At 47.6% G+C, this 21686-nt stretch overlaps 1 pseudogene; it reads right to left on the bottom strand.

Annotated features, from left to right (window-relative positions):
- Nucleotides 1–238: 238 nt before the first annotated feature.
- LOC125109390 (intraflagellar transport protein 172 homolog) overlaps nucleotides 239–21686 on the bottom strand; it is a 31067-nt pseudogene continuing 9619 nt past the window's right edge.

The raw sequence follows: 21686 nt of genomic DNA, 5'->3' as shown, positions 1-21686 counted from the left end.
GTAGAGGAGGAGACTCTGCTTTCTTCCTGGCTTCCATCTGGCCCCAGCTCTGGCCTCTGGATTTGCCCTTCCAGCTCTGGTCCCAGGTCTACCCCCTCCCTCACAAAGCCTCCCTCCCTCTCAGGTCGAGACCTCACCCTCCTCTGAACTCCACTTCAAATCACATCCTTTAGTTTTCACCGAGGTACTCAATTAGTGAGCGACAGTGGTGTCCAACTTCCCCCAATTTCATGGCTGTTAGGGGTTCCGCCTCAGATCCCCTTTTATAGTTTTCATAGTTCTGGCTCTAGCATCTAGCAAGCACTCAGCAGGTACCTGAGTGAAACTGAGAGGCCCAGGAGGAAAAAGCAATGTCTGAGGAGCAATGCTGGCTGTGAGAGCGATCCGGGAAGTGGACGGCCAGGAAGGGTGGAGCCCTGCCTCACCTTCATCCAGCACTTTTCCACCAGGCTGCTGCTGCCTGAGTCCCCACCTTGAGGTAGCAGTCGACGGCACGGCTATACTCTCCAGCCTGCTCCCACTGGCGAGCTTGGTCCACGAGCCCCTCCATGCCCCTGAGATGAGAGTACACGTGACCAGAACAGGCTGGGCAGCGTGGCCTATCCTGTGCATACCTTGTGACCCACCCTCTAGCCCTGCTACACTTGCTGCCTCCTGGCGTCCTACCTGGCCCCTTTCTTGGTAGCCTCCCGCTCACTACTCTTCCTGCAGAGCCTCCAGCTGGCCCGGCACATAGTCCTTGCAGATCCACAGGGCATCACTCCATAATCCAGCCTCCTGCTCAGATTTCCAGGTATCAGGAAGGCAGAGGCCGGCATGACACCTTCCCACTGCCACACAGGTGCTCTATACTATGGGCCACGGATCCCTAGGTCCTTGCACCTCTCTTTCCTTCTTGTCTCCTTCCCCCTCTCCAATGCTAACTCTCTGGATCTTTCCCAGTAGTATTGGTTAGTGTAGTGCTCTGTGGGTTCTTACACTCTCTCCTCCTCTCCCTCATAGCCCTGAATCCAGTGCCCTACCTTATAATAATTGAGGGCCAGGCCCGGTCTCTGGGCCTGAAGCAGCAGCCCTTCTGCTTTCTGAAAGTCCTTCTCCTCCAAGGGTCCCCGGGCCTGCCCCACAAGCACCTCGGAGACACTGTCAGGATCGTGAGCCTTCGGCCACACGCTGAGCTGCCTCCCAATCCTGGTTATGGACGAACCTGCTCCCAGAAGAGGACACAGGGAGGCTCAGCACAGGACTGAGGCCTCAATAGTGGGAGACAAGCAGCCATGTCAGAGGGGGTAGAAGATTTATTGGTACTAGGTTCAGGTGAAGGTGGCAATGCCAGGTCCTGGGGCTGCGGCTGGGAGGACGGGAGTAAGGAATTGATGGGTAACTCACATGAGGACTGCTTCCTTGGGCTCACCAGCCCTGATGAATTCAGCTTCGGCCTCTTCAAATTTACCCTGCAGGGACAGAAGGGCAGCCACACACGATCAGCGGCAGATTGCCGTCATGGCAGCCGTGAGACAGGAGCAGGTCCAGGTCAAAAGCAAGGGAGAAGGAGCACATCCATACCTCATCCTCCAGGTACATAGCATATCGGAGATGAATCTCAGGGATTCTGTGCTTGAGGGCCAGCCGGGAGAGTTCAAAAGCAAATTCAAATGAGCTGAAATGGAAGGTGTAGGTAAGGTCTGCCTACTCAGTACTTTCATTTTATAAGAGGGGGAGCAGGACAAGAGAAATCAGAAGGGTAGAGACGGGGCCGGGGGAGGGAAAGGACAGACTGAGAAGACAATCCATGTGAAGTGACACAGAAGCGCACAGACACGTAAAGGAGGACGTGGGTCGGGGACACTTGGAAAAGCCTGTGCTTCCTGCGACCAGTGGGCATAAAGGAATGGGATGGGCGCGAGGCAGGGGACCGCAGTGAGCCTCACAGCACTACTCTGCCTCGGGAGCAAGGGCTCCGGGTTCTCCACCACTTCCTCCTGAGCCACATTTATACTAGCAGAAAAACTGTCTCTCTAAAACATTAAGACTACCCTCAGCCATCTGACTCGATGCAGGATTATTACTGGTCTTTGTAACATTTGCTTAAGAAAAGCTCTTTTTGCATTTAACAGAAGCCCACTTCCCTTACTCAGAAGTCAATTACTGGCTTAGTGCACCTTCGCTTTAAAAGTTCTTCTCTCTGGGGCACCCGCCTGGCTCAGTCTGTAGAATGAGGGACCCTTGATCTCGGGTTGAGTTCAAGCCCCACACTGGGTATAGTAATTACTTAAAAAGGTCTTTTTGAAAAAGAAGAAAAAAGCTGATCACTTTCCATCTTCTTAGAACAGCTAAACACTGTTCTGAGCCCCCGGGAACAGGGGCAGAGCTACTGATTCATTCCTTGCCTCTCCATCACGTTCTTCCAAGGATTTCTTTACTCCTGCCTCCGTTTTCAGAAACACTTCTCAGCTATACAGCCAGTTTTCCTTGTCTATGTAGAGGCTCTGTCTCGAAAGGGGCCAGTGGAGAGAAGCCGTGGGGCCTTACCAGTTGTCGGCGGCGTGGTCAACGGCAGCTTCCAGGAGTCCGAGCTTAGGAAGCAGTGTCACTGCGGACTCTCCTCCCAGGCTCTTTGCCCACAGATAGTCCACGTGCTTGTGGGCCTCAGCTCCTCCGTGAGCCTGGGCCACCTGTGAAGCAAAGCCATTTGGCAATCCTCCCACGCAGGGCCACAGGGCTGCTCCCTTCCCCCCTCTGACCGGACTGCAGCTTTGACAAGGGTCAGGTCTTTCTACTAGAACAGGGAGAGGGCTCAGTTTTGGGGTCTGTTAGCTGCTCAGGGTCCAAGGATGGACTTCAGGTAGTCCACAGACCCCTTCCTACCACATGTGAAATTTTGCCTGTCGGTATGGACATTTTTCAAAGAGACCCACGACCAGTTCAGAATGCGTCACTTGAGAGTGGGGAAGAGGGACAGGCGTGTCCCCAGAGTGACCTGGACTCCTTACCAGTGTAGGCCTCCTCCCAAAGCCCATGGGACCGGTCCATGTTCACTGTTGCCTTCCACTCCTGAGCCTCGAGGTAGTGATACTCGGCCTCCTGCAGTCGGCCTTCAGCCTCCAGCTCCTGGGGAAAGGAGGGTCAGGATGGGGCGAGGGGGACGTGGAGCCTGTTCGGGGAAGAGATGGCCGAGACCGGAGAAGGGCTCACCTTGCCCAGGTGTAGGTGTGTGTCATTGAGGAGATCTGGGTGGTGCTTCCCTACCAGGCGGATCGTATCATCACCCAGCTTGTGCTTTTTGAACATGGTGATGGCAAGATCAGGCTCTTCCACTGTCACGTAGAGCCTGGGGAGGGGAGAGACACCCGGGGCCGCCTCAACCCAGATTCCTAGATCACTGCCTTCTAGGCAGACAGCGCGCATCCTCAGATGCACCCCTCTCCCCGCACACCTCCTCTGGGGCCGCGGCTCACCTTTCCGCCTCCCAGTACTTGCCCTACTTCTCCATCTCCTGAGCCTGGGTGATGTACAGCACTGACACGTCTTCCGGCCTCATACACTTCATTGCCAGCTGTGCAGACACACAGAGCCCCAGTCACCTCCGGCGTGCTTCCGAGGGAAGCAGGGGGGCTGCAGAGTGGCCAGGGAAGCGCGACTCGGGGGTGACCTGTGTTCCCAGCAACTCTGAACCTTCCCAACAACCACAGGGGTTGTGTACGGATGCTTTCCTGGTCAGTCCAGGGAATTCCAAGACCATAAGGAGCAAAGTCAGGACTATATTCTGCTCAGGCAGAAAGGCCTAGAGATGCCTGTGCTGGGGCACATGTTCCCACTCCCATGCTCCCGCGGTACCCACCGGGTTCTGGGCGCAGGCAGGGAACGAAGTTGCCACTGTGACTACAGCTTGGGGAGGGGCATTTGGGGCTCCCCAGCTCCCAAACCCTTCTGCTCGCTTCAGAATTACAGGTTTGGAACAAGGGCCTCTTCATCCTTGCCTTTCCCTGTGGCTAGGTATCCAAGGGCTCCAGACTTTTCTATCTTTTGCTCTTTCTCAGCTTTCAAGGAGGCCAGTGAAGAGGGGACATCAGAGCCCAAGGAAAGTGGGGACGGCCCCAGGGAGGTGGAGCCCTCGGACGAACCACACCCCGCTCTCTACCTTGTGGGCTTGCTCCCAGAGGCCCGCCCGAGTGTACATGTCTACTGCATCTTCTGTTCGGTCTCTCTTAATGTAGAGCTCCTCCGCAATCTGTGCTCCAGACAGCAGATACAAAAGGCCGGGAGCAAGAGCATTAGAGCAAGAGTGTTAGAGCGGCCTGCAGAGGGGAGAGCAAACCTCAGCTGGGGTGACGGGGAGGGGACGGGACCGACCCTTAGTCCACAACACAGAAGAAAAGAGGGCTATCGGGTCTCACACCCTCCACTGTTTTGAAAACAAAAACAAAAACAAAAAAAACAGCCAAAACCAGAATGGGGACAATACAACAGGCAGTTTAAAAGGACCTAAAAGGACCTCGTGCTTCTGCAACACAGGGCAATTCCACATTGGAACTCCCATGGAGTTACATAGGAAGAGAGCTGGAGACTCGCTTTATAGATCTGGGAGAGGGGTCTATGTTATGTTGGAATGAAATAAGGGAAGTAAACTGCTTTCTTCTCGCTCAGGGTGGCTGGTGCTGCTGGACCCAGAAAGAAGGATTTGGTGAGGGGCCCCCACTTCCGGTTCTGGGTTCTCTTCTCATTCGGTACTGCATTGCCTCCAGCTCCAGCAAGGGACTTTCCTCACCTCATACTCCTGCAGAGACACATAGTGTTGGGCCATGCGGGGATAGTATTTGGTGTTCCGACAGTGTTCCGGTCCTGTAGATCTAATACATAAATGGCCTTCTTCCACTGGCAGGGCGCCCAGGGCAGCTTCTATTGCCTTAATGGAGCACCTGGCAGAGCTGGGAAAGGCATCCGAGCCTATGAGGCAAGAGGAAGACAGGTAGAGGTAGGGAGACACCTCAAGCCTACTCCAACCTACATGGTAGCCATCTCTCTTGGAGCCTCGGTGCCCTCACTTGCCCCATCACCTCGGACCTCACACCCAGTCACCTTTGCACCCCTCTACCTGGCTTCAATGTAGTGATTAATGGCTGCATCGAGCTGCTTCTGCTGCACCAAGTGATCCCCCAAGGCCTCTTCCAGTCTCACCACTTCCACTGGGAATGTCAACCGAGCCAGGTCCACCGCGGCCAGGGACAGAGAGGGCACTCAGCGAAGCCTTCCAGGGATGGGACTCAGGGAAATGCGGTGTGGAAAATAGGTGAGAAGTGGAGGGATGGAGAATTGAGCCGATCCACCAAAACAGATGCACAAAATTGGTGCAGGGGGACTATTCAGGCAAGACTCTAACAGGGAAGGCTGGGTTGTCCGGGGCAGCACCTTTCATGAATGTGCTGCCTTTACAGTAGCACTCCAGGGCCCGCTCTGGGTTTCGAATCTTCTCAAAGAGATCACCTGCCTGTTGACACATACCACATGACTACAACAACAGTCCTACTACACTAAGAATCAAGTATCAGCCCCCAAAGGTAGAGACTCAGCCACCAGTTCTGGGGGGCTATGCACTCCAGGACTCCCCTGGGTAGGAGGGAGGCTGAGTCCTGGAGAAGAGGGACAGGAACGGGAAGCCAGCCATACCCTTTCATACAGCTCCCCCTTGATAAGGGCTGCAGTGATGTTTTCTACCAGCTCGGTGTTAGCTAGCAGTTCCTCCCGGGCCAGCACCAGTCAGGGCAGCTTTGGCAGGGAGCCCGGCTTTGAGGTAGAGGCTGATGGCTGCTAGTCCATCCCCTGGCTCTCCTGTAGCTCACCGGCTCGCTCCTCTTGCTGTGTGTCCATCAGCCACTGGTAGTAACTCCGGTGCAGCTTCTCCAGGGCTGGTGCCCCTGGACATGCAAGAGAGGCAAGACAAGTCACCTCCACCTTCCTGTGCTGCTTCCCAAGCTTCTCCAATCCCACTGTAACAACGGAAAGCCTCCTGGTCACCAACGTGCCAACTCCCAGCCCGACCCTGTTCCAGCTCCTATAGCCTCCTTGGTAAGAAGAGGCTTCGGATATTGGTGGAACTGAGCTGCGAGCACCATGGAGAAGACAGACCTGGTAGTACCTTGGCCTGAGCCACAGCGATACACTCATCCCAACGGTGCAGCTCCTGGTACATGTCCATAGCCTCCTCAACGGCATTCTAGGGGAACCCGGGCAGAGGAGAGAGGGACACCAAGAAGTGAGAGGAGCACCAGGGATCAGCAGGCTATCCTCAGTCCGGGTATGATGCCAGCCCAGGGGGACTGAAAGCCTCACCCTTGACTTAGGCACAAGCAGTGGCGGATTTATCAGGAAAGCAGAAGGAGGTTAAACCCCAGGGCACCTTATTTGCATAGGCCCCTTCAAAGGCATTATTTCTTAAGGAGGGCTCCTCAAATTCTATCAGCTTCAGGCCCCACAAACCCTGGATTTGCCTGTGTGCACAAGCACGGCCAGGGCAGGCTCTGGGGTAGGGGGGAGGCGGCAGATGGGGAGGCAGCAGACAGCTTATAAAGACATAACTATAAGGACTAACGCAGAGCAGAGCCAGAAGGAAGGAGTGACATTTTAGCTGCATAAACCTTTCTAAAAGCTCTTCCCCAGGGCTCTCTCCTCCCCTCAGGCTGCCTCACTCCCCCTCCTGCCCAGCTCCCCTCTTCAATCTGGTCCCTCTGCTCCCATCACCTGCTCCAAGAAGATCATCTCAGCCAGCTTGTAGTTCTTCTCCAGCACGGCTAGGCGAGCTCGGACCTGGTAAAAGTCCGTTCCTTCTCCTCCCTGTGGGCGAGGAAGAAGGCTCTGGTTAGCCTGTCAGCACCGCAGGAGCCATTCTGACTATTGTGGGCTTATTAGACAGGAAGGCCACAGAGACGAGGAAGCTAAAAGACCAGAAAGCTGAAAACCTTCATGGGGCTTAAAGGATGAGGTCTGGCAAGCCATTCCAGAGCGGTCTGACTCGGAGGTGGAGGTGGGCTGGGCAGAGCAGAGCGCGCGAGCCATGGCTGGAAAGCCAGGGGTGGTGGGGCTGCGCGTGAAGAGAAATCTCAGCTTGAGAGACTGAATAATTCAGGAGGATAATACTTGCATATTCCCGAGACACTTGGTCTGCAATCTCATTGGTCTCATGCAGGAATCGAGCTTTTGCTACAGGCCCAAAGCAGAAAAGCACCTACAGGACGGAAGCAATCATAGTAACAGCAGTATCACTGCAGGATCAGCGCGGACGCACCGGCCCAGCAGCCGTACACTGAGCCTCGGTGAAGTGCCGCGCGCGGTTTCTGCCACTAGAGACACAAGGGGATACGACGGATGAGGGCCTCGCTCTCAGGGAACTTACTTTCTGGGGAAACAAGTAGTTAGTACGCAAACAAAGATATTCCAGAGAAAGAAGAGTAAAATGGAATAGCGCGACAGTACATATAAACCGTAACGGAGGGGGCTAGTTCAGCTGGTACTCAGAGAAGGCCTATCTGAGGAGATGACATTTGTGCCAAGACCTAAATACAAGAAAAAGTCAGTCACGCAAGATGGGGAAAAATTATTCCAGGCAGAGGACAACAGCTGCATGTAAGGTGCCATGGCAGGAATGAGTTTGAGATACTCAAAGGGCCCAAGGGATGCCAGTGTGGCTGGAGACTAACGGGCAAGTAGGTACCTGGAAGATGAAGGGGGCAGAGGCCAAATAGTGTAAGGAGTTAGGACACGCCAAGGGCTGTGGATCTTATACTAAGTAGAACAGTAAGCTACTGGAAGGTTCTGAGCAAAAAAAGGATACAATCTGATTTATGGTATAACACATGATTTCAGCTACTGTGGGATGAATGGATGGTAGGTGTGTAAGAACAGGATCCGTGAGACTAAGAGGCTGTTGTGACACTGCAGGAGAGGTGTGGTCTGTTCTAGGCTGGACAGTAAGAGCTTTCAGGATGTGTTCTGAAGATGCTGGGTCAGGGCCCTAGGACCAGCTGGTCGTCCAGCTGTGGGGCCGCAGGGAAGGGAAGGACCGAGAGGACTCCTGGCAAAGCAGCAGCAGCTGACTACTTACTGAGCACTGAGAATTCTCCGACTTTCTTCACTGCCCCATGATTCTTCTTCACCACCCCAGGAGGTAAATGCTATCATTCCTCCCATTTACAGAGAGGAAATTGAGAAACCAAGGTTAGGAGAGGTTCACTTAACCCACGGTTATACAAGCTGTTAAATGGAGCCAGATAACTCGAAAGAGTCTAAAACCCCAAGTCTGTCCTACTAACTACACTGCTATGCCGCATTCGGAAATACATGTCAACACCTGGACTGGACGGCATGGGTGTTAAAACTCTGAAGGGGTTCCTACATAGGGGAAGCAAAAGCAAAAAAACTCTTATAAACTGGGATGGAAGAATGTTTGGAATAACTACCTGGAAGGTGTTGCTGGTTGTAATGGCAGGGGACTGGTGCCTTAGCACTGGGAGGAGCATCTCACACCACACCCCCCGCCGAAAATGGCCTCTGGCCATCCTTCCTAGCTGCCCGCACCTCACTTCTGGTCTGCCTCACCTCTCGGCAATGTGGAGCTGCCTTGCCTCGAGTGCCAGTTTGCTCAAGGTTTTCCACATCGCCTCTGTTTCTGGGGTCATTTCCAGAGTCTCCAAGAAGGCTGTGGCCCTGAGGAGAGAAGGAAGGAAAGCAACAGTCCAGGCGCAGCAGCGTGCAGAGGAGTACTGATGATGGGGCAGAGGGTGACGGGGCCAGTTGTCTGGCCCATCCCGGGTCCTCCAGCCTCAGAACCAGCCTCTCCCACCACCTCTCGGGGATGTCAGCCCAGCCCCTCACCGGGTGTAGTTGCCGTCATCAATGGCCGTTCCAAACTCGATCAGGCCCTCATCCAGCGTGTAGGCAACAGTTGTCACACCTTCGGTCACCATCACCTCGGTCTTCCCCCCACCCCCCCGCTCCAGACCTACCACATCACCCTATAAAATTTCAATCCCCCCACCCCACCCGAATTCCAGGTTAGTGTCTCCACCGACTCCACTGCAGAACAGACCCAGCCTTACCCCACCCTAGCGCTTACACACTGAGGGAATTACAGTGGCCCTTATTTGCCCAGCATTTAGTTTCCTTCAAGCAGGTAAGAATCCCTTATCTACACTAATGCCCTCAGGTTCCTGGACACTCAGAGCTGCGCCCGCCCACACTAATGCCTGGAGGTAAACTGACAAAGTGTGCAACCACTTCTGCTTCCAGCTTGAGTCCTGTTAAAATACAACTTTAACCTGGGCCGTACTTTTGAATACATTCGTTGCTTAGGTCACCTGAAGAAATCACTAGGCATGCTTCCTAGTCTCCCACGGGGAGGAAGGGAGGGAGGAGGGAGGAAAGGAAAGGAAAAGTAGGGAGGGAAGGAAGGGAAGAAAGAAGGAAGGGAAGAAGAGAAAGAAAGAGGAAAACAGAAAAGGAAAGCAAAACATAAAAAGGAAAAAGCCGGTAAGCTAAAACCCGAGCAGGAAAAAAAAGGGGAGCAAGTGGAAAGGGTACAGTTGCCCTGATGGCAAACACAGCAGCGGATGAATAAACCAGGGGCCCTCCAGCAGGATGAGGGGGCGATTCTGAGAATCTGTTAGTCATGAAATCTGGGATCCTCTCTTCAGAAAGGGAACAAAAGTCATTAGTATGCCTGATTCCTGCAAAAGCAAACACTGATCATCTCTAGAGGAAAACATGCCCATGTTAGGCCCTTGAGATTCTAAAAATTATATTCAATGTAACGTCAGCCCCCCAATAAAAAAAGGTACCAAAATAGAAGTTAACCACCATAAAGGAGTAAACAATAACAATAACTACAGCACTTGTGGACCTCCAAGGATATCCAATATTAAAAATAACAATTATGGAAGAAACCAGTTTGGAATATGAAAGAAATGTAAAATGTTTAAAGACCTAAGAGATGGAACGAAAGATTAAGCAAGAGACAAGAGACTATAAAAAATGGCCGGGTTGTGTTCGCTTCAGCAGCAAATATACTAGAAAAAATGACCAGGCAGACTAGAGAAAGAACCAAATAAAACTGTATGAAAAATTCAATATTTGAAGTAAGAAAACTCAGTGGGTGATTTCAATAGCAGATGAGACAATGGTGAAAGCGAACCCCTGACTTGCAAGATGTTTCTTTTTTTTTTTTAATAATTTTTTAAAAATCGTATTTATTTATTTGACAGAGAGAGAGGGAAACAGGCAAGGGAATGGGAGAGTGGGACAGGGAGAAGCAGGCTTCCTGCTGAGCGGGAGCCCCATGTTCAGGGGCTCAATCCCAGGACCCCAGAATCATGACTTGAGCCAAAGGAAGACACTTAAGGGCGAAGCAACCCAGGCACCCCTTGCAAGAAGTTTCTTAAGGAATTATCCAGAATGTATTATGGAGCGAGAAGGGGGAAGGAAGAATAAGAGATTATAGAGGCACAAAGACAGGACAAGAAGTGGAACATATTAGAGTTCTGAGGGTGAGAAAGAGAGTTCGAGAGAAGCAGCAACATTTAAAGAGCTCATGGCTGGGGTGCCTGGGTGGCTCAGTGGGTTAAGCCACTGCCTTTGGCTCAGGTCATGATCTCAGGGTCCTGGGATCGAGACCCGCATCAGTCTCTCTGCTCAGCGGGGAGCCCGCTTCCTCCTCTCTCTCTGCCTGCCTCTCTGCCTACTTGTGATCTCTCTCTCTGTCAAATACATAAATAAAATCTTTGGGAAAAAAAACGGTTTAAAAAAAAAAAAGAGCTGATGGCTGAAGAACAAGGTGTCTTCCCACATGGGACACACACACACACACAAACGCACGCGTGTGTGCATACACACCAAGTACAGTTAAGTAAAAGGACATTTATATGCAGACATAATGTACTGAAGCTTCAGAATGCTGAAAAAAAAAAGACTTTAAAACCAACAAGACAGGGACGCCTGGGTACCTCAGTCAGGTAAGCCTCTGCCTTAGGCTCTGGTCACAATCCTGGAGTTATGGGATTAAGCAGCCCCCCATCCCTCCCTGTTCAGTGGAGAGTCTGCTCTCCTATCGGTTCTGCCCCTCCCCTTGCTCTCTCAAATAAATAAATAAAATCTTTTTAAAAAAGCAACAAGAAAGGGTGCCTGGGTGGCTCAGTGGGTTAAGGCTCTGACTTCGGCTCAGGTCATGATCCCAGGGTCCTGGGATGGAGCCCCGCATCAGGCTCTCTGCTCAGCAGGGAGCCTGCTTTCCTTCCTCTCTCTCTGCCTGCCTCTCTGTCTACTTGTGATCTCTGTCTGTCAAATAAATAAATAAAAATATTTTTAAAAAAGAAAGCAACAAGACAACACAAGGAGTTGTGAATAAACTTCTCAGAACTAAGAGGGTCAGTCAATGGGACGGCAGTATTTGCAAAAGACTAAGAAAAACTGTCAAACTGTTAAAAACATTTTCAGAATCATTCCATTTCGTAATTTCGGTAATTTTCAGAAACTGAGCGTTCATCTTCGAAACACTTTCTCTCAAGGAGGTAACTCCAGAGCAAAGGTCAGCAATGCAAAAAGAGTGAGCAGAGAAACTGGCACCATGACGGTAAATGTAACCAAATTCCGGCTGTGTGAAAGAACAACGTCCTCACTTGGGGATAAAAAAATACTGGGCAATAATGGCAAAGGGGAGGTAATCAAAGTTCAGGTCCTTGTATCATTTGCCAGAGGTCAGATGCTAAATAAGTTGAAACTATGCAGAATAATTTAAGGGTATGGTCAACTTCCAAGGGTGACCACTACAGGAGTCAAATGTATGACCTCCAAAGCAAAAATGCGAAAAATGTGTTTAAAAAAGGACAAAACAACCCCCAAGCGCCAAACTTAATTAGTCTAAAATGAGGAAAGAGAGGAGGGAAAGAAGAGATATAGAAAAAAGGCAAAAAGAACTATCACATGCTCGCTCTGTACCCACACCAGTCATCCTAGCCTAGCACAGGGGCCTCTCTCCTTTTCCCTCCCAGATTCTGGAAGGTCGCTGGAATGTACGTGATGCTGGCGGGACAGGAGAGTGACTGATCTTCAGTCCTGATAAGAAAAGGAGCTCTGGACAGCTTACAACAGCGAATCCTCACCCAGGAACTGACAGAACTGCCCCGCTATGGGGGCTCTTCCAGCCTAAGAGAACTCATTATGACCTGGTGAATTCCCAGGGCCACTGCAATAGAGAGGACAGGACACAATGTCAGGAATCTGAACAAGGACGGTTTCTGGGGCCTAGTGCACTGTGGGGAAGGATCTAAGCTTCACTTGCCGACTCTATCACAGAGAGGATGGGTGGTGCGCCAGAGAAAACCAAATAACCTTTGGAGCTTCCTCAGGGCCCTAACTGATAGGTGGGATACTATGTCTGAGGTCCCCTGGCACCGACGTACCCTAATAGAGGATGTGGTGACCCTCTCGGGTGCCTCAATGTTGTACCACACACACAGGCTGTTTCGGTTCTGAGCCACCAGCACGTCACTTCCTGGGACCCACTGCATGCAGGAGCAGAAGTTGAGGATCATCGTCTTAGAGCAGCTTTCAATATCGTACAGATGCAACTGCGGAAGGAAGAGGTGGACAGCGCAGTCAGAAGGGGCTATGGGGTGGCTTCTGATATCGACCATTTCTCTAACGAAATGTAGTGAGCTGACACACCAGTCAGCAGATGCTGAATTTCAAAGCTTACTAGCCTGCGATGCTCGACATTTATGCTGACTTGGTACATCCTGACTCTGGCCCATAAGAGATAACCAAGTGGGCTCAGAGCTATACCCAGACATTTAAGTTAGCTGAAGGTCAGACTTTCGTTCTTAGAGTTTAACTCTGGGCCAGAGTTGCCAGACTGGATCACAAAAGTAAGGCCACCACGCACATTAAATGGTCTGGAAATCAGCAATGTGGCTTTCACATCACAATGAACATGAAATGAAAAATCACCAGACAGTCTCTTTGCCCTCGAGGTGGAGCTCTTTGGTGATACCATATTGAGATCAGAGTCAATAAGGAGTTTGGGGGAGACCGTCGAGCCAGCCTTAACGCTGCGGGGTACGTGTAACTGACAAATGCTGCAACAGGTGTGGGTAAAGGTCAGCCAGGCATGCGGGGGTGAGGCCGTCTCACGAGGGCACAGACTTGTGAACGGTAACAAAGAAACCAGCTCCCAAATTTCCCTCTTGGCTTTGGTGCCATCACAATACCATCTTCTTAAGGTATGGGCTAGGTTAACAGATGGGCTGTGATAGCAGACACAATGTTGATTCTTCTGTGCCTTTTGCTATGTTAATGGCATAGTGCACCAAGAAATTATGCCCATCCTGTCCCCCGCAATCCCTGGCAACAGGTAGTACCACACCCTCTATAGACTACTCAATGGCTAAGGCCTTAGTAACCCTTCTTACACGAAGTTTCCGGTCCCTGAAGAGAATCTTGGCCCCGTTCCAGCCAATCCACATGGCTCTCGTGGCTGATGGTGCCAATGTAGCCACCAGTCAGATCCACTACAAAGTAAAGGAGACAGGGTTAAGAAGACAGATTCCAGGGACGCCTGGGTGGCTCAGTTGGTTAAGCAGCTGCCTTCGGCTCAGGTCATGATCCCAGCGTCCTGGGATCGAGTCCCACATCGGGCTCCTTGCTCATCAGGGAGCCTGCTTCTCCCTCTGCCTCTGCCTGCCACTCTGTCTGCCTGTGCTTGCTCTCTCTCCCTCTCTCTCTGACAAATAAATAAATAAATAATCTTTAAAAAAAAAAAAAAAAAGAAGACAGATTCCACATAATCATATACAGGACACAAGGCAGCATGCAAAAGTCTTGCCTTTGATGATCATGCTGGGCTTTAAGAATGTTATATCAGTGTAGGGTATGAGGAATATGACATAATTTTGATAAGATGCTTACAATACTAGATTTCTACTAAAATTGTAGAGATTTTGTTTAACTCTGTAGTTAACTCAAAAGGTCCAGATCCATCAAGAAATGAGATTCCTCTCTGGGATCTTGGAGTTGTCTCATAGCAGATCAGAACACATCAGAGCAACGGACATCCGTTACTCAAGAAATCCTCTGGAAGGCAGCACTGAGCACTTTAAGGAAGATCCCCAGTTCCAGCACAAACACGAAGAGAAAGCTGATGGATGAAATGACCTCCATGAACATATTTGCTGCAAGGAGATCCCTGCACTTTGAGTGTCAATGATGTAAGAGCCCCGAGGGGCAAACAGTGGAGAAGGCACACAGACAGAACAGAAGGAACCTCTGATTAAAGTCAGGCTGAGAGTGCTGAGGATAAGTGTTTTAGTTTGGTGTGAATTTTGCAGAAAATGTAAGATAGGATCACACTTACGGACTGGCTAGGATGCTTTCAGGGAGTCTCCTGAACATGGCGCATCCACAGCTCTTATTTGTATACATTACCAATGTGCAACGTCCCGCCGTGATCCATGGTGAAGCTCAAGACCAAATGCCAGCTAATGTCTACAACTGGGAAGACCAACTGAAAAATGAAATTTCCTTCAGTTAAAAGCCACCTTGATAAAGCCATGTTTCAGTGTCTCAATTTATAAGTAGAATCACAGAATACTAGAGCTGTGGGACCCTATCTCTGTGAACACCCTGAAATTATACACAAAATTGTATGTTTATATATATTCTTCTGGGAAAGGATCTATGATTTTTTTAAAAAGATTTTATTTATTTATTTGAGAGGGAGAGAGAGAGACAGAGCATGAGAGCGGGGAGGGTCAGAGGGAGAAGGAGACTCCGTGCCGGGCAGGGAGCGCAAAGCGGGACTCGAGGATCACAACCGGAGCTGAAGGCAGTCGCCTAACCAACGGAGCCACCCAGGCACCCCAGGATCTATGATTTTCATTAGATACTCAAAGGGGTCACTAATGAGAAAAGGTTAAGAGAAGAACTCTGTCATTTTTTATACTATTGAAGACGAGCCGTGTGTAGCCCAAGTGTGAGACTTGTCCAAAGTCTCACAGCTCATTACTGCCACTGGAACATGGGCCGCCACACTACACCATTTCCATTACAACTCAACAACCGGATGTGAAACATAAAACTCATGAACTATAAAAGTATCTTAAGAACAGACCCGTATCTATTTGGAAACTTGATTTATGAGAGGTGACATTACGAATCCGTGAGTACAGAACGGATTTCCAATAAACGGTTAAACATGGAAAAAGTAAAATACGAGCCACGCCCACATTATGCACAAAAATTAATTCCAGGTGACAAGCAAAATCCAAAAATATTAAAATATAGGAGGGAGTAGGAAACTTTTTCTTTTTTTAAAGTTTTATTTATTTATTTAACTCTACACTCAGCTTGGGGCTCAAACTCACCATCCTGAGATCAAGAGTCACATGTTCCTCTGGCTCAGCCAGTCAAGTGCCCCAGGGAAACTTCTTAACGAGACCTCAAAAATCACAAACTAGGGGTGCCTGGGTGGCTCAGTGGGTTAAAGCCTCTGCCTTTGGCTCAGGTCATGGTCTTACGGTCCTGGGATTAGGCCCCGCATCAGGCTCTCTGCTCAGCGGGGAGCCTGCTTCCTCCTCTCTCTCTCTCTGCCTGCCTCTCTGCCTACTGTGATCTCTGTCTGTCAAATATATAAATAATAATCTTTAAAAAAAATCACAAACTATTTCTTAAAAAGTGATTAAATGAACTACATTAAAATTAGAAATGTCTGGGGCGCCTGGGTGGCTCAGTGGGTTAAGCCGCTGCCTTCGGCTCAGGTCATGATCTCAGTGTCCTGGGATCCAGTCCCGCGTCGGGCTCTCTGCTCAGCAGGGAGCCTGCTTTCCTTCCTCTCTCTCTGCCTGCCTCTCTGCCTACTTGTGATCTCTGTCTGTCAAATAATAAGTAAAATCTTTAAAAAAAAAAATAAAAAAAAAAAAATAAAATAAAATTAGAAATGTCTGAACACTAAGAGAGGCTGAGACAAAATATCCACAACACGAATGACCCTCGAAGGCTAGATACACACATACACAGAACTCCTTCAAGTCAATACGGAAAAGACAGCCTGATTTTAAAAATAGGCGAGGGATAAGAACTGGCAAAATGCAAAAGAACAAATCCAAACACCAATAAACAAATGAACAATAACAAAAATGAATACGATGAAGTATTATTTCACATAAGTCAGATTGAGCCAAACTAAAAAGTCAGGCAATTTCAAGTATTGGAGAGGATGCAGAACACTGGGGCCTCTAACTGCTTTTGGGAATGTAAATTGGTACAATCTCTTTGGGGAACAATTTGGAAAGATTTAGCGAAATTACAGATGTACCTCTTCTTTGATTCAGCAGTTCCGCTCTAGTGTAACCTGAGAGAACCAAAACACTGGAAATGGTGAAAAGCCAACAACTTCAACGTCCCTCAGTAAGAGGAGAGATAAAGATCTGAAGTAAATATAATGAAAGGTCAGGACGTGATAGAACTAGGGATGGGGGGGGCGCCTGGGTGGTTCAGTGGGTTAAAGCCTCTGCCTTCGGCTCAGGTCATGATCTCAGGGTCCTGGGATCGAGACCCACATCAGGCTCTCTGCTCAGTGGGGAGCCTGCTTCTTCCTCTCTCTACCTGCCTTTCAGCCTACTTATGATCTCTGTCTGTCAAATAAATGAATAAAATCTTTAAAAAAAAAAGAACTAGGGATGGATACACAAGTAATAATAATATTATTAATAGCTAACATTTATTAAGTGCTTATTATGTGCCAGACATTAGTCTAAGTGCTTTTCATATAAGGTAGGTACGATTTTTATCCCCATTTTGTGGATGAGGAAATTGAGATACAGAAAGGTTAAGAAATTGACCCAAGATCACACAGGTATAATTGCAGAAGTGGGGAGGTTTGACTCTAGACCCTTGTTCTTAATGATGCTATATGGATATGCTATTCTCTATACATCATAGGGAATACTGTGCTGTTCTAAATACATTTTTCTATGATTGAAACATTTCATGATACAGTTAAATTTTTTTAAAGATTTTACTTATTTATTTGTCAGAGAGAGTGAGAGCACAAGCAGGGAGAGCAGAAAGCAGAGGGACAAGCAGGCTCCCTGCTGAGCAAGAAGCCTGATGTGGGACTTGATCCCAGGACTCTGGGATCATGACCTGAGCTGAAGGCAGGCTCTATTTTTTTTTTTTTTTTTTTTTTTATTTCAGATACTCTGCTCCTTCTTTTTTTTTTTTATTTTATTTTTTATAAACATATATTTTATCCCCAGGGGTACAGGTCTGCGAATCGCCAGGTTTACACACTTCACAGCACTCACCATAGCACATACCCTCCCCAATATCCATAACCCCACCCCCCCCTCCCCACCCCCCCCCCCCCATCAACCCTCAGTTTGTTTTGTGACATTAAGAGTCACTTATGGTTTGTCTCCCTCCCAATCCCATCTTGTTTCATTTATTCTTCTCCTACCCCCTTAACCCCCCATGTTGCATCTCCTCTCCCTCATATCAGGGAGATCATATGATAGTCGTCTTTCTCTGATTGACTTACTTCGCTAAGCATGATACCCTCTAGTTCCATCCACGTCGTCGCAAATGGCAAGATTTCATTTCTTTTGATGGCTGCATAGTATTCCATTGTGTATATATACCACCTCTTCTTTATCCATTCGTCTGTTGATGGACATCTAGGTTCTTTCCATAGTTTGGCTATTGTAGACATTGCTGCTATAAACATTCGGGTGCACGTGCCCCTTCGGATCACTACGTTTGTATCTTTAGGGTAAATACCCAGCAGTGCAATTGCAGGGTCATAGGGTAGTTCTATTTTCAACATTTTGAGGAACCTCCATGCTGTTTTCCAGAGTGGTTGCACCAGCTTGCATTCCCACCAACAGTGTAGGAGGGTTCCCCTTTCTCCGCATCCTCGCCAGCATCTTGTCATTTCCTGACTTGTTAATTTTAGCCATTCTGACTGGTGTGAGGTGATATCTCATGGGGGTTTTGATTTGTATTTCCCTGATGCCGAGTGATATGGAACACTTTTTCATGTGTCTGTTGGCCATCGGGATGTCTTCTTTGCAGAAATGTCTGTTCATGTCCTCTGCCCATTTCTTGATTGGATTATTTGTTCTTTGGGTGTTGAGTTTGCTAAGTTCTTTATAGATTTTGGACACTAGCCCTTTATCTGATATGTCATTTGCAAATATCTTCTCCCATTCTGTCAGTTGTCTTTTGGTTTTGTTAACTGTTTCCTTTGCTGTGCAAAAGCTTTTGATCTTGATAAAATCCCATAGCTCATTTTTGCCCTTGCTTCCCTTGCCTTTGGTGATGTTCCTAGGAAGATGTTGCTGCGGCTGAGGTCGAAGAGGTTGCTGCCTTTGTTCTCCTCAAGGAGTTTGATGGATTCCTTTCTCACATTGAGGTCCTTTGTCCATTTTGAGTCTATTTTCGTGTGTGGTGTAAGGAAATGATCCAATTTCATTTTTCTGCATGTGGCTGTCCAATTTTCCCAACGCCATTTATTGAAGAGGCTGTCTTTTTTCCATTGGACATTCTTTCCTGCTTTGGTCGAAGATGAGTTGACCATAGAGTTGAGGGTCCTATTTCTGGGCTCTCTATTCTGTTCCATTGATCTATGTGTCTGTTTTTGTGCCAGTACCATGCTGTCTTGATGATGACAGCTTTGTAATAGAGCTTGAAGTCCGGAATTGTGATGCCACCAACTTTGGCTTTCTTTTTCAATATTCCTTTGGCTATTCGAGGTCTTTTCTGGTTCCATATAAATTTTAGGATTATTGTTCCATTTCTTTGAAAAAAAAGGATGGTACTTTGATAGGAATTGCATTAAATGTGTAGATTGCTTTAGGTAGCATAGACATTTTCACAATATTATTCTTCCAATCCAGGAGCATGGAACATTTTTTCCATTTCTTGTGTCTTCCTCAATTTCTTTCATGAGTACTTTATAGTTTTCTGAGTATAGATTCTTAGTCTCTTTGGTTAGGTTTATTCCTAGGGTATCTTATAGTTTTGGGTGCAATTGTAAATGGGATGGACTCCTTAATTGCTCTTTCTTCTGTCTTGTTGTTGGTGTAGAGAAATGCAACTGATTTCTGTGCATTGATTTTATATCCTGACACTTTACTGAATTCCTGTACAAGTTCTAGCAGTTTTGGAGTGGAGTCTTTTGGGTTTTCCACATAGAGTATCATATCATCTGCGAAGAGTGATAGTTTGACTTCTTCTTTGCCGATTTGGATGCCTTTAATTTCCTTTTGTTGTCTGATTGCTGAGGCTAGGACTTCTAGTACTATGTTGAATAGCAGTGGTGATAACGGACATCCCTGCTGTGTTCCTGACCTGAGCGGAAAAGCTTTCAGTTTTTCTCCATTGAGAATGATATTTGCGGTGGGTTTTTCATAGATGGCATTGATAATTTTGAAGTATGTGCCGTCTATCCCTACACTTTGAAGAGTTTTGATCAGGAAGGGATGCTGTACTTTGTCAAATGGTTTTTCAGCATCTATTGAGAGTATCATATGGTTCTTGTTCTTTCTTTTATTAATGTGTTGTATCACATTGATTGATTTGCGGATGTTGAACCAACCTTGCCCTGGAATAAATCCCACTTGGTCATGGTGAATAATCCTTTTAATGTACTGTTGAATCCTATTGGCTGGTATTTTGGTGAGAATTTTTGCATCTGTGTTCATCAAGGATATTGGTCTGTAGTTCTCTTTTTTGATGGGATCCTTGTCTGGTTTTGGGATCAAGGTGATGCTGGCCTCATAAAATGAGTTGGGAAGTTTTCCTTCTATTTCTATTTTTGGAACAGTTTCAGGAGAATAGGAATTAGTTTCTTCTTTAAATGTTTGGTAGAATTCCCCCGGGAAGCCGTCTGGCCCTGGGCTTTTGTTTGTTTGGAGATTTTTGATGACTATTTCAATCTCCTTACTGGTTATGGGTCTGTTCAGGCTTTCTATTTCTTCCTGGTTCAGTTGTGGTAGTTTATATGTCTCTAGGAATGCATCCATTTCTTCCAGATTGTCAAATTTGTTGGCGTAGAGTTGCTCATAGTATGTTCTTATAATTGTCTGTATTTCTTTGGTGTTCGTTGTGATCTCTCCTCTTTCATTCATGATTTTATTTATTTGGGTCCTTTCTCTTTTCTTTTTGATAAGTCTGGCCAGGGGTTTATCAATCTTATTAATTCTTTCAAAGAACCAGCTCCTAGTTTCATTGATTTGTTCTATTGTTTTTTTTTTTGGTTTCTATTTCATTGATTTCTGCTCTGATCTTTATTATTTCTCTTCTCCTGCTGGGTTTAGGGTTTCTTTCTTGTTCTTTCTCCAGCTCCTTTAGGTGTAGGGTTAGGTTGTGTACCTGAGACCTTTCTTGTTTCTTGAGAAAGGCTTGTACCGCTATATATTTTCCTCTCAGGACTGTGAAGGCAGGCTCTTAACTGACTGAGCCAGCCAGGTGTCCCTAGAGTTAATTATTAATATGTAAAATAAGATGTATTTATTTATGTGAACAATTGTGAAATTCAAATAAATTTTGTCATCACTGTCTACCAACGTCAAACTCTACAGAAAATAAGTCCCCTTTCGGTTCAAACAGTCCATTATCCTATGTCCTAAGTCTAAACAGGAAAATTCATAAATTTACTGATAGTTCCGCTCTACAGTTCACAATTCCTAGCCCTAAGATACATGCCTAAAGAACATGAATAATTATAGGGACAAGCTTATATGCATAACAGTATATCTGTATCTCTACAGCTAGACGCAGACTTGCACACGTGGATTAGAACACTTCCCACATCCTCTGTGAGAGCAGGGCCATACATTTACCTGGTGCCTCTCAGATTCCTGCATTCTCCACTCTACACACTCCTGTGATATGGAAGCATACTATAAACATCTGTTTTGTTATCAGAATTATGAGAGAGGCTTACCTATAGCAATAGTCTTAACATCAACAAGATAAGCCAATTTCTTATTGTCTTCCATCCCTCGTTGACACCGTTCATTAATACGGACACTGAAACACGAATGGTGAGGTAAGGCAGAATGGACTTTGGTCATCGGGATGTTGAGCAAGGGCCCAAGTACCATAGGGGATGAAGTTTTTAGATTAATCTTGAGGATACAGGAGTTAGAGGTTAAAAGGGACTTCTTTTGGGTTTCAAAATTTAGAGAACCTTGTGGGGTTACCTGATGAGGTGGGGGTTCATGAATTCAGTACGTGCAGAACCCATGGTATCATGACTCCCATACTCCACCAGGGTTAGCTCTCCAGCATTGAAGATCATGCACACCTGGGGATGAAGGGAACTGTCACGTGGTGGGAAGTTTGCATGAAGAAGTCTGCACGGTCAACAGTAGTAGAAGGAGATGTCATCAGTGCAAAGTGACTCCCTTTTATTCTGTTCTTTATTCTGTTCCTCTGCCTATTTCACCCTCCTTTCTTTATCTGCTCTCTCTTAGCTAGGAGGTTTACTGAGATGGTGATGGTTGGTTAATCAAGCTCTACTCACATTTTCATTTTCAAAGAAATACTTCTCATTGCTACCAAGTCCCTGCCAAGCCACCTGTAAAAGAAGGAGAGGACATAAGAACAATGTGGGTAAGTATCCAAGACAATGCTGAGAGAAGGAC

The sequence above is a fragment of the Lutra lutra genome, chromosome 9, assembly GCF_902655055.1.
Source record: "Lutra lutra chromosome 9, mLutLut1.2, whole genome shotgun sequence".
NCBI lineage: Eukaryota > Metazoa > Chordata > Mammalia > Carnivora > Mustelidae > Lutra > Lutra lutra.
The sequence above is the reverse complement of the archived record's forward strand: the minus strand, read 5'-3'. Positions and strand labels throughout refer to the sequence as shown.